Here is a 14,511-nt window from a genome sequence, read left to right on the forward strand (position 1 = left end):
AATTTAGACACTATACTATACGCATACTCATTCGTCTTTGCTCGGCATTTTTGACTGAAATTGGTTCATTTCATTATTTTCCTCTTTTTTTCCCTTCAAATTCAGCCAAACCATATCCCACAGCTCACAACCGATCCCGCTTTTATAACGTGGACACTCCACAAAACATCCCGTTATAAATATGTCCTTTTACGCGCGTTTTCGAGCTGGCGACACCTGCTTTTACGCATGCAGAAATTCCAAATATAGCCAGAGTTTTTTTGCTTTGTTTTGTTTTGTTTAGTCCACCTTAACAGGTTATCAAGGCCCTGACCACCGTAACAAAAAAACAAACACAAAAAGTCGCCAAAGTGGAGCAAATTACGCGCAGTGGAAGGACACGGCCGGTCAGACATAAAAAGTCCGACCTTATTTGAACCACTTGCTTTCCTTGTCGGTGGGGTTTTCAAAGTTGCCGACCGGACTGGACTGGGCCCTCTAGTCAAGAACCAAATCCTGGACCACCGAGAGTTTACACTAAACATTTTATTTGTCGTTGTTGACCCAAAACACACAAGTGTCGATCACGAAATATTCCAAATCAAAACAACCAGTGTTACAGCCTATTTGACGCAGTGATGATCTATTACATATCATTGTAAAAAAAAACACATCTAACCTGTTTAATGTATTTTCTTGCCAACATTGGTGGGACAGTGGGACGCAAGACTGCCTACATCGGTCGTAAGCGGAGATGAAGACCTGAAATGTCTGCGCGCTATACAGCCAAAAGCGGAACGGGACGTGCCCGCCTCTCCTCTCGCGCCCGCCTCTGCGCTTTTAAGGCCGCTGAATTTGAGGACAGAGTTTGGCCTCCAGCTGTTTGAGGTGGCGCGCGCGTTGATGGAGCACGAGCGCACTGTTTGGTTTTCCTACCTCTCAGTTTGCGGGGCGATAAGGCCGCGTGTCCGCAGCAGCGCAATCACGGGCCGCGCTCTGCCGCTGCCGCATACGGGCCTCGGAGCCCGGGATTTTACATAAGGGAACATATCGGTACATAGACTGTTCTTGTGAGAGATTATTGTTATTTACTACCACTATAACCACAGGTTTAAATATGATGAAACTAATCATAAATAAAATATAACGCATGATGAAATAAACCAAATGACCACAATTTATTATATTGTTACATCAAATTATTCCATCTAATAAATAATAATCCCATTTAAATAATTGCGCACATGATACAACAAATTATTTGTATTCATGTTTTAATTTATTTTTCATTTTTGGGGCAAAACGTATTTTAATCAACAGGAACAGATTAATTCTCAACTCATTTCTCAGAAAACTCATTCATGTCAATCAATGCTCCTCTTTAATGTTGCACTTCTCCCCTCTCTACTATATAATTCATATTACTGTCTAAATAATTTTCTGTCATCTAAACGTGTATGTGCGCCCTTTCCTACTTACTTATTACCTATTCTATTTCCACTGGTATTGGCCTTAAAGTGATAGTCTGTAAGTTGAAGTGTTGACATGAGTGTGCATCATTAAGCGCCTGTCAACTCATGTTAACTAACTATATTTTTAAGATAAGATAAGATAAGATGATACTTTATTGATCTCACAGATGGAGAAATTGCATTTTTTCTATAGTCTCTCCCTTTGCTGATCTCAGCAACTAATCAGCATCCCCGGTGCCATCACTTTGACCAATGAGACGAGCGTCTCCTGTGACCGGCCTGTCAGGTCCAGTCAGGAGGGAAAAGAGGAGGGAGCTGGAGTGTTTACTTTTAAAATGTTTCTCTTGTTCTCTCTCCTCAGACTTACAGAATGTCACTTTAAGATTGTTTTATGTACATTTTGGAGCTGCTGTTGTAATACAATTGTCCCTGCTGATCAATACAATTCAAGTCAACAATGTTTTTATAGAATTATTAAGTTTGTTTTTGCGTTGCCTCAATAATTTTGCTTTTAAACAGGTTTTGCATTACAAGAACCGTTAACAGGAATTAAGGAGTTAAAACAAAATCAATCAGTTTATTTAGAAATAGTAGCCTAATTATTTATGCACGATTGTCATGTTGTCCCCTGGCAGTGGTTCGAACTAGCGTAGCCTCAAACAAGCCGGGCCTCAAACAAAAATATTTATATATATATATATATATATATATATATATATATATATATATATTATATATATTATTATTATATATATATATTTTTTAAATGTTTGAACATTTTTTGTAAGTGTGCCCTCTGCTGGCCTTAAGTATCATTGGTACTTCTAACATCATCAAACCTAGGGGTATTCTCTAAAGATTTAAAGACTAAGGGTTATAGTTGTAATAGGCTGAAGCTGCGTTTCTCAAAATTTGGAATATACACACCACTTCTACAGGGAATTTTATTTTGTAGATTTCTTCATTAATTATAATTTGAGATTATTTTATCCATGCATTACTATTGAATTTAAATTATGTGTTTTTTCTTGTTTACACTCAGTTTAGACACACTTTAGCCCACTTTACATACATATACACATTTTCTTTAGTTCTGATTTGTTCTTGATCCAGGCCTGGCTATGGTTGAGGTGTACTTTATTGCCCCCAACAGTGCCCAGGGACCCATCTCTAGATGTGGAGCCAGTATCACCTGGCTGGAGGATTCCATGCATGTTTTTAGTGGTAGGGGAGACCTGAGTACCCAGAGGAAACCTACGCAGACCAGAGGAGAACGTGCAAACTCTACACAGAAATTGCCCCGTCCAGGGATCGAACCCGGGACCTTCTAGCTGTGAAGCACGAACTAACTGTTGCACTACAGTGCCGATCCTGTGGAACCCAAATCTTTGGGCACCAGGCGAATTCTCCCAGATACAAAATAATTCAATAGGTATAACCTGTGAATCCCGAAAGCCCTCACTCTTCTAACATGCTAGCGCGGGTCGCTTCATTACAGTAGTAGGTGTGGCTGCAGTGCAACTGTGACCCCATCTATTTTGGGAAAAACGTAAACCTATGCCCAGTGGTACTTGGTGTGAGAAGTCTGAGAACCACTGGCATGAACCCTAATATAGTGCCTGTAAAGCTGGCTATCACAAACCATCAAAGCAATACATCTGCAGTCATAATAATCAACAGGCCCACGACCCATTGAAAATGGTCCCATGACCCACTTTTGGCTCGCAAACCACCAGTTGAAAACCTATAGCTTTATAGCTTTAGCAGCAGACCTGCCCCAGTCCTGCAGTGACTTCAAAGTACAAATTAAATTACAATCACAAACCCATTGTAATAAATTAGCCAGCACCCATGATTCCACAGTGTGGGTGTAGTTGTCTCCGGTGTGTCTGGGACAGATGTGATCTGTCGGTGGAGCTGAGAGTGGTGCTGGCCCCCGAGGGACAGGCCTCTCCATTACAGCAACTCTAAAGCAGGATTAGGATTATCCCAGTGGCCTTTGAGTGTGGGGCAGAGACATCAGGAGATACATCTGCATCGGCCTCAGTGTGTGTGCTGTCAGTGAGCACAAAGAGAAAACTGGCTCTTTCACCTTCATCCCATTAAAGACACCAGTCTGTTTGGCCAGTCACACTCTTCCTGTCAGTTGTTCGGAGATTAGCACTTGTTTATGCCGGCAGAATCCTGCAGGCAATCAGTCAGAGCGGATACATGGATGAGGAGAAAGTCGAATGTCTTGCCTATTCGAACTAGAACAGGGTAGCCCCAAACCCATGTAAAACCCAAGACATTCGATTGGGGGAGCTCAATCCGACTTTTCCTCAGAGCTGATTGGCAACCTGCCTGCTCTTGTAAGATCTGTGCAGCATGTAACCACATACACGTGTTCCAAATAAAGCAAACTGTATTTCAGTGCCATAAAGGTTAGTTTTTCAGTTAAACCCATGGATGCTATTGTGTCTCAGGGCTCATTGGATCACTGGCATCAATCTCAGGAATGATTCGTTTTCAGGTTAAGCCCAGTTAAGGGAAAACCTACTGAAAAATGACGTTCCACATTATTAAGCAGACCACCATTTTCAAGCAATATGGGAAAGAAAAAGGATCTCTCGGTTGACGAAAAGTGTGAAATAGTTGAATGCCTTGAACTAGGTATGAAAACCTTTGATTTGATTTCATGAAAGATTTAGATTACTGTCAAGATATTTGTGGCTGTTTCTGCCAGACAAACACATCAGATTAAGAGAACAGATGCTACAAAGCAGCTTACAGGTATTTGAAGCTGCTGGAGTCTCCCGAACATCAAGGTGTAGGACCGTCCCGAGGCTGCAGTTGTGCATAAACCTTCTATCCGGGCCTCCCCTAAACTGTTAATTGAAGCTCATGAACAGAAACGGCTGCAGTGGCTCAGAAATACATGAAGACTCATTTTCAAACAGTCTTGTTCACTGATGAGGCCGTGTAACCCTGGATGGTCAGATGGATGGAGTAGCGGATAGAGGGGGCGGAGTCATGGGGAGAGAGCTGGTCGGCCCCTTTAGGATCACTGAAGGTGTGACAATGACCTCTATGTGGAGTTTCTGACTGACCACTTTCTTCTATGGTACAAAAAGAAGAGCCGTGCTTTCCAGAACAAAATCCTCTTCATACATGACAGCGCACCATGTCCTGCTGTAAAGAATACCTCTGCATCATTGGCTGCTATAGACATAAAAGGGGAGAAACTCATGATGTGGACCCCCTCCTCCCCTGACCTCAACCAATTGATAACCTTTGGTGCCTCAAACAAAACATCTATGAGGGTGGAGGTTTTTCAATCACATTCAAATTATCCGCTAACAGACTTGAAAATGATGCTGACTGTTATTTGAGTTGGCAGTTGCCTTTAGCAGAAGTGATGCTCGGTCGTACAAGCCAGACTCTCTCATACCAGTGGCATCAAGGCTTCAGCCCACCATCTTGCAGCTGCAGGTAAAAACATCTAAAGTTTCAAACTGATATATCTAAATAATGATTGTACCCCTGTTCACCTGCAGCATCTCACCTTCAGAAACATTATAAAGGAACGTTATCAAGCGGTTCAAAGATCATCCGGCGGCAGCGACAGTAGAATGCAGCCAACCGAGGGGCAAGTAGGAGCACGCTGGACACAAGCGCTCGCACACTCTCACATCAATGCGCTGTGCATTAAAGACACATGCGATACGTCTGCACCCTCCAACCAGAGCCCTGTGGCGTGATTAAGGAGAGACACAACAGGCCTTCACCTGGAAACAAATAAGGACCTCATGTTCACGCGAAGGTGTTTGAGGAGTCACAAAAGTTTTATTAACCTTTTACCTTTACATTCTAAAGCTAAACACGATAAAGACGTACAACAATTCTGTGCATCTACACTGCGTTCCAAATTATTATGCAAATTGTATTTTTGTGTCAAAAAGGTTAAAAAAATAATAATAATAATGAAACTTGTGGATGGTATCGTGTCTCGGGGCTCTATGAATCACTGACATTAATCTCAGAGACCTGGGATAATTAGTTGTCAGGTTAAGCCCAGTTAAGGGAAAAACTACTGAAAAAGGGTGTTCCACTTTATTAAGCAGATCATCATTTTCAAGCAATATGGGAAAGAAAAAGGGTCTCTCTGCTGATGAAAAGTGTGAAATAGTTGAATGCCTTGCTACAAAGCAGCAACAAGGTATTTGAAGCTGCTGGTGCCTCTGGAGTCTCCCGAACATCAAGGTGTAGGACCCTCCAGAGGCTGCAGTTGTGCATAAAACTTCTATCCGGGCCTCCCCTAAACTGTTAATTGAATGCTGATGAACAGAAACGGCTGCAACGGGCTCAGAAATACATGAGGACTCATTTTCAAACAGTCTTGTTCACTGATGAGTGCCGTGTAACCCTGGATGGTCAAATCAATGGAGTAGTGGATAGTTGGTGAATGGCCACAATGTCCCAAAAAGGCTGTGACGTCAGTAAGGAGGTGGCGGAGTCATGTTTTGTGCCAGAATCATGAGGAGAGAGCTGGTCGGCCCCTTTAGGCCCTTTTAGGATCCCTGAAGGTGTGAAAATTACCTTTGAGAAATATGTGGAGTTTCTGACTGACAACTGTCTTCTATGCTACAAAAAGAAGAGCCGAGCTTTCCCGAACAAAATCCTCTTCATGCATGACAACGCACTATGTCATGCTGTAAAGAATACCTCTGCATCACTGGCTGCTATGGGCATAAAAGGAGAGAAACTCATGATGTGGACCCCATCCTCCCCTGACCTCAGCCCTGTTGAGAATCTTTGGAGCCTCAACAAAAAAAACTTCTATGAGGGTGGGAGGCAGTTTTCCTCCAAACATCAGCTCTGGGAGGCTATTCTGACATCCTACAAAGAAATCCAAGCAGAAACTGTCCAAAAACTCACAAGTTTAATGGATTTAAGAAGAATGGATTGAAGCTGCTATCACACAAGAGCTCCTATGGTAAAATATAACTTGACCTGTTAATATTTTTTTGATTGAAATAGCTTTGGATTTCAGTAAATATGACCTCCTATTGCTACAAATTCAACAAATGACCATTTTCAGTTAATTACAAGCTTTAAAATGTATTGAAACGATGAGTTGCATAATCATTTATGCGGGTCATACCGCCTTTGCTATGCCCAATCCCGTCAGATCTTGGAAGCTAAGCAGGGAAGGGCCTGGTCGGTACTTGGATGGGAGACCGTTTGGTAACACCAGGAAGCCTGGGGTGAATGTGGTGTGTGAGTGAGTGGTTGGTGGTGGTCGGAGGGGCCGATGGCGCAGACTGGTTGCCTCGCTTCCGTCAGTTTACCCCAGGGCAGCTGTGGCTACAACAGTAGCTTATCACCACCGAGTATGGAGTGAATGAATAATGACGACAATGTAGCGCTTTGAGAAACTTGTTAATACAGGCTTGTAAAGCGCATTACAAGTGTAAGGCATCATTTGGAACAGTGGATTTTGAGGTTTTAACTATATTTTAAAAAAATACTGTTATCACTGGGAGATTTTTTCAACCACATTTAATTGATTCTACCAGTTAAAGACTTGAAAATTATGCTGACTCTCATTTGAGTTGACAATTTAGAAAATCTTAGAAAAATGTCATTTGCATAATAATTCGGAACGCAGTGTATATCAGGTCACACTACAAACCTGGTTCTATCCATTATTCAGAGTTTGTTTCTGAAAATGAAGGCAATTTGAGCCATTTTTTACTCATGGCGTTAAGATTCAAGTGAACTTTTTTCCTTATGCGCATTTTAAAATCTAATTAGGAGAATAACCTTGAACATTGATTTGAATAAGGTTTCACACTTTCCACTCGATTTGCTGCAGTTGCCGCGATGGAACGCCATGCTGTTGCTATGTTATGACATCACATGCATAACCTCTATTCACCTTCAGTGCTGCGTCATCGATTTTTTGTTTACCAGTATCAAAATCGTGGTACAATATGCAGAGACTTTCTCCAATACTTTTAAAAAACATATATTTTCTACATGTTGACAACAAATAAAGACAAAATGTTATACATTTTTAATTGATTTAATGAAGCTTATGCGCAAATTCAACCTGGAAGACCTACCAGCTACATTCATTCATCACCTCATCACCGGCAGCGCACTCCAATCATCCAATCACGGACCCTGCTCAAGCCGCACCTTCACAACAGCCAATCACCGCAGCGGCTCATCCCCTCACCAGCCGTTCATCGCTCAGGATCCCCTTTTAAAGCTCCCTGGTCAATCACTCAGCCGTCTGCCAGCCGTGCTACGGCCCTCCTCCACCCCTTTCTCCGCCTGGCTCCTCCTCGGCTCCGCTCATCAAGTGGCCAACCCAGGTCTTTTCCACCACCACCAGGGTCCAGGCTCCGGGGAAGATCATGGCTATCATTCGTCAAAGCCATGCATTCCACATCGTTCGTTCAGTATTCCGCCGGGGTCTGAGCCCCAATAATTATTCATTAATAAAACACTCATACCGTCATTCCGTTTCTGTGAGTCTTTTCGGGTTGAAATGGGAATTGATTTATACAGAATTTTCCACAAGTCGCCTAAAGCGCTCCACACAAGGGGAGGGTTTTCCATGCCCTCCACATTGACTGTCTCCCACCCAGGTCCTGGCCAGGCCTGACTGAGCTGTGTGATCTAACAGGATCGGACACAAGATCAGAAAAAGGCTGGAGAGCACTGAATTCACATTCTAATATTCGATTTATTTAAATCTGGGCTAATTTCCATCTGTTGTCTTGCACTCTTCAACAAAGCCCCATTCAACCTCGCCTATTGTACATGTTTAGTGGTAGAAGAAACCAGAGGAAACCTATGCAGACAGAGGGAGAACATGAAACCTCCACACAGAAAGACCCCACCCAGGGATTGAACCTGGAACCTTCTAGCTATGAAGCAGGAGCGCTAACCGCGGCGCCCGTGTCATAATCTCAGATTTTGGGCAGGGGCTTTTTACAACTCTATGGGAGAGATGAAGCTGACCAGTGCAGGACACCACGCTCTGAAACAGGGACAAACCCAGGAGGCACTGCACCGTTTCAGAGGATCACTGAAGGCAGTACTCCGGTTTCCCTGACCTCCTAAAACATGCTGCTCAGGTCGGCCCACAGCGGCTCAGGACTAACCCAACACCCAAACGCAAATACAATTACAATTACAACTGTACAATGACAAATAAACCACTTACTTACTTATAGTCTCCAAAAGGAAAATTGACAAATATCAGCAGTATTTGGTAGTGAATGTCTCCACTTTCGGACGCCTTGCAGAGAAAATAATTGGACCTTAGTTTATACGTGTGGTCAGAGAAGTCAATGTTCCATGTGGATTCTTCCAGTAATGACGGAAATGTTAGCAACAAAGTGAGGCAAAAAAATAAACAATGCATGTTTGACCATGTTGCCATAGTTACCAACATGGAATTTTCAGCTACCAACCACCTCAACTTTAAACTGTCCTCTCTTCAGAATGCCGTGATGTCACTCAGAAAAAGTCTGCAGAATTGCACGCTCTGACAGTCGCAGCACACCTCTGATCTGCTGCCATAGCTCCAGGAGACACAAATACTACCCGGAATACGCTAATCCAACCTGTTCATCCACAAACGTCTCATTAAACTAACTGCCTCATCATCCTCCACTGATGTCTCTTCAAGGAAACCGGAAATAATCAGTTCATAAAGCTGTTCATACAGGTGGCCCATTTATGGACTCTTCTTTTACGCTTAATTCATGATTAGTTGTTTATTTCTTTGGGGCAGTGCATGTTAATAGTAATAATGGCTCTTCATGGGGAGAAAAGCCTTTGGGATCTGTTCGTTTCAAAGAGCTCGTTTTGATGTGCATTTTTATTATAGCCAACCAGCTAACATATCCAAGAGGTGATCTCTAACAAGCACCTTTTCATTTAAATCATCCAAAATGACAATGGGACTGACGCTTTGAAAGACATGTGTGACTACAATCCTGTGCCACAGTGAATGAAAAGAGGACTGTCTGAAAGACTGTCTGAAAAATCATTCTTGTGCCGGTTCAGGGGAGTTCTGGGCAAAACGGTCTGGAAGAAGATCCGTCTCTTTACACAAGTGAGATCCCGTTGGAAGTGCTCTCCTTGAAGGTGCATTATGGAACTTTTTATGTAAAAAAACCAAAAACCTTTTCATTAGTGCATATTTGACCCAGCGGCTGTATAAGTGCTCCAGAATCTCAAGGGGAAAACTACTGAAAAAGGACGTTCCACATTATTAAGCAGACCACCATTTTCAAGCAATAAGGGCAGCAAACAGGTATTTGAAGCTGCTGGTGCCTCTGGAGTCTCCCGAACATCAAGGTGTAGGACCCTCCAGAGCTGTGCTTTCCCACCATTTGCATAACAACTGTGAACGCAGGGTATAGCTATTGGGTCATAAAAAGGTAAAAGAAAATATACACAATGGTTTTTTTTTTCATAATCCTGCGGTTCCCAAAGTGGGGGTCGGGACTCCCTGGGAGGTCGCAGGACACTCAAGTGGGACAATATTTTTTATATTTTTGACATATGGTATGATGGAAAGCAGCACATTTTAGGGAAATTTTGCCAAATATCAATATGCATTATCCAAATGAACATCATGAAACCAGATTATAAATATTGTGCAACTTCAGTTATTATAAATGCTAATTACATTTTAGAGAAGGGTGTCCTGAGTGCTTGGTTGAGTGACTTTGGGGGTCGCGGCCTGAAAAGTTTGGGAACCCCTGTCATAATGCACCTTTATAGAGCCGATTCGGTCATGAACGTCACATCACTATAATGAACATAACACAGCATACTGTAGCTACTGTATGGGCTCACCTCCATCTGTGAGCCCGCACTCACAAACACACTACGCAGACACGGGTGAGAACATCAACAAAACATGAGACACACATTTGTAACACATTTATTACCACTAAAATTAAATCCATTTTATTTTGCATATTCGTGCTGCCTTCATGTGTTTTCTTGTAGTATGAGCTGTCTTCATGTGTAACCCCCTGCCACAGCTACAGCAACCAAAATAGTACACTGTAAATTCCAACTCATTGCACTTAATTGGAATAAGTCGTAAACCCGATGCATAACTATTACTCCCAATGTTAAGCCATGATTACTAGTAACGCTAGTATGATTAAGAGGGCTTTCACAGTGTTCATTACTAATGATACAAGTTCTGATTACTAGACATGTTAGTACTGGCAGCTGGGAATTCTGAGTACTGATTACTTTTGTTACTTAAATATGGCCTTAACCTGTACTATTATGCTTAGTACTGGTTAATGGAATATTCCAGTTTCCTTTATGGTTTATTGGTTATTCCCATGAATTAAGTTTTACAAATTTAGTACAAGATATAAATGTTGTAATAAAGCAAAACAAAATGTAGTTATAAAGTCAATTTATTTAACATTACCACAGTGTAAAACACTTACATTTTTAGATGCAGTTAATGATAGAACATCTGTATTTCTGCAGTTATAGTTTACATCAGTCCAAACAGGTTAGTTTTGCCCGTTGCGATTACTAGACAGTCAAGTTCCTGTTACAGGGGGGCAGTAGAGGACACTGGGGGGGTTAGTGAGAGTTACTAAAACCATGTACTGGGTAAAGAGAAAAGCAAGTCAAGCCAATGTCAAGCCAATATTTTTCAAAACGGGCAAATCCTAGTAAGTGGGACAGTATCTGATAATGGATACTTTAGATTGAGCGTGAGCACAACAGGACGACAACTAATCATTACTGGCATCATGTAAAGTTAGTCAGTACTTGTAAAACCCTGTTTTTGGAGCAGAAACATGTTGCTGTAAAATGGAAAAGCAATTAATCATAATTTTCTCTTGAAAATGTACCTCTTATATGGAATAGAGGGTTAATGCTGAAAATTTCAGGTCTCTTAGTAATTATAACACTTATTTCATGTTGCGACCTTAGTTGGAATTTACAGTGTATTTGACTATGCACGCAGCTATGCAAGTACTAGGTATGCGGAAGTCAAAAATTAGTCATCCAAATAATGACTGTGCCTGCAGCTGGAGCAGGTGAACTGAGGGTGAGCACGAGGGAACGAGAAAACGAGAAAACGCCTACAAAGCACAAAGCCTGCTTATAGGTCGCAAACATTAGGGAAAAGGAGAAAAAGTATAGGAAATGTGCATCTTCAAACTTTTGTCACAGAAAAACTCTCCCACTTTGGAAACGATATCTTTATGGATACTTCGAAATAAGGCAGGCAAGAGTTGCAATTTGTTGCTGTAGCTACACCTCAAGACAGTAGGGCCATATATTTAATATTTTATTCAATTGACCTTTTGCAAAAGCCCCGCCCCCTTAGCAAATGTTAGCTAGTTCCATCAAGAGGTGGAGTTTAACACTCCTCATAACAAGGGAGATGTGCATGTTAGTGACTCTTTTTGGTGCAATACCAGCGGTTGGAAGAGGGAAAACAGGGCTGTTATTCCGTTTTTCTATGGCAGAAGATCCAGAGAATGTCTGATAGCATGGTAGCAACAGTTGCTATGAGGTATGATTGGACAATAACCGTTTTGGGGTGGGTTTTTGTGAAAGGTCACTTTCAACCATACAAAGGGATTGAGCTGCCCTGATAATGTTGCAGTCTGTGGTGTCCCCTGTAGTCTGTGGAGTCTGAAGCATTTCTGAAGCAGGGGCTGATCAGAGAGGAAAATTCTGGGCTGGGGCCCCAACTGGAGGAGGTCACTTTCTGAGGATCTACTGACTTTCAGTGATCTAGATAAAGACATGTTGGCCAGGGCTATATACTGTGTAGATAATTTTATAGAGCCATGGTTCCCAGATGGGCCCAAAATATGTACATATATATTGAAGGATGGTTTGTCTGATTTAAAGACTTTTTGGTTGAACTAAAAGGACATTTAACGCTTTTAACAGGCACAATGTGTGATTACAGGGTTATAAAAGTGGTCTCAAACTGTGGTGTTTATTTCCATGGACCTCCTTCTTAATATCTGGACACCCCTTGGACAGCCTTGGCAAAAGCTTTCTCCCTCCACCACAGAGACGAGCTGTCCTCAAAGCCAAACCTGTTGGAATGTTTGACCTGGGCATGACCTGATAATTACCACATCGTCGTTTAAGCTCCTCTGAATCCTGCTAATCACTCTTCAAACTGATTTATGCCCCACGTCAAGCTGCTGACAGGCCTTTGATTTACTCTAGCTCAATAATAAAACCTTACTACACACAGAACAACTCAATAATAAAGTTTATCTTCCGCGCCAGTCTCGACTTGTACGCAATTGTCTCCAAGTAACCTTTATCTACACTACGCACACCAATTATTGGTCCTGTGTGAAAATACTGTCCTGGGAGTTTGAGGTGAACTTCATAAGAATGTTTGATAAGTCGTGCGGTACGTGATGAGATTGCAGATAAACACATGAGCAGGTCACGTCTGGAGGCGCAGGGAGTCTTAATTAAGAGTGAAACATGAAACCACAGGTGTCAGGGCTTAAATATGCTGCACACATCGGTGTTGGTGCTTGTAGATTGTTATGGATTGTTAAAGATACTCACTGTGCTCTTCCACTTCATGTCAAGCTCCAGTGGCCTCGTGATAAGCTCTCCCAAACTTCATCGGCCAGTAGAAATGATTGTAGACCTATAGTTTAACTATCCACCTGGTGCTGCTGGTGTCGCTGATTGAAAAGAGGGACAAGCTGCAGTTGATCCAAAGATCTACAAATGAACGGACATATGTCAAACCATCCATCCATCCATCCATCCATCCATTTTCTTCCACTTGTCCGTTTCCGGGTCGTGGGGGCAGCTGTTGGATCTGCCCAAATCACAATGCACCAGCCCCTTATGGCTCCTCCTGCAGGTGGTGGGTCCACAGAAGGACGGCCTCATGATTTCAACCGGGCCTGTTGGTCTCTCATAAGAGGCTCCTGAATCGCTCTTTGTCACCTAGGACCTGTTTGCCATGGGAGACCCTACCAGGGGCACGAAGCCCCCGGCAACATAGCTCCCAGGATCATTCGGGTGCTCAAACCCCTCCACCACGTTAAGGTGGAGGCTCCAGGAGGGGTATGTAAAACCAACAATTTGTTACTTGCCATCCCTCAGATCAGGGGCTTAGGGTAGAGTTAGGAGCGGCAAATGTGATGTAAGTTGTGTTTCACTCGCACATATCCTACACATTGTTGAAGAAACTAGAAGGTCTTGGCTGTCAGATGAGGTATGACGCGGGCATACTGTATAAACTCTCCAGTCATTATGCAGATAACAGGCTAAGTGATCAGATTTGTTATCTGATTACTTCAGTTATCTGATCTGTCTGGCTCGATGATGTTGAGGTGTTTGAGAAGCGCCTTTGAGTGGACACCGAAGGAAAATTAATAGGATCAGTCTGACCCATCACCGTAGCTATAGTTAAGGAGACGGGTCACCCGCCACAGCCCAAATCTACCCACATTTGGCAGGTGTTAATGTTAAGCCTCGGATAGGACAGCTCAGCATCAAAGGGGACAAAGAGTTCTGCAAGAGTTTTGCATTCTGCAAATCTGTGCCGTAATACTGTATGGGAAATTTTAAGATTTACATGGTTGGATCTCAACGAGTAGAAATCGATACGGAGTGATACAAAAAAATGTGAAACTGGTACCAGCTGCAACCCAATAACCATCGGTGGTCTTCAAAAAAAACAAAACACAAAAACCTTCTTCAAAGGCTGTGTCTCCTTGAGCCAAAAAACTGTCTGGACCTTGGAGAGAAACATTGAAAGTTCTGATGAAAACAAATGTAACCTTGATGGTCCTGATGGTCCGATGGTTTCTCTTGTTTCTGGCATCACACGCAGATACATCTGAGATGTTTTCTACGCTCCACAAAGAGAGGGCGCCATAATGAGCTGGGCTTTTTCCTTCAGTGGAACAATGGAACCTCAGGTGATACAGGGCAAAGGTCAAATGTGCAGATGTTACAGACAGCATCCCTCAGACTGAGGCCCTCGTCTGTGACCACTGGGTTTTTC

This window comes from Gobius niger (genome assembly GCF_951799975.1).
Source record: "Gobius niger genome assembly, chromosome: 7".
Lineage (NCBI taxonomy): Eukaryota > Metazoa > Chordata > Actinopteri > Gobiiformes > Gobiidae > Gobius > Gobius niger.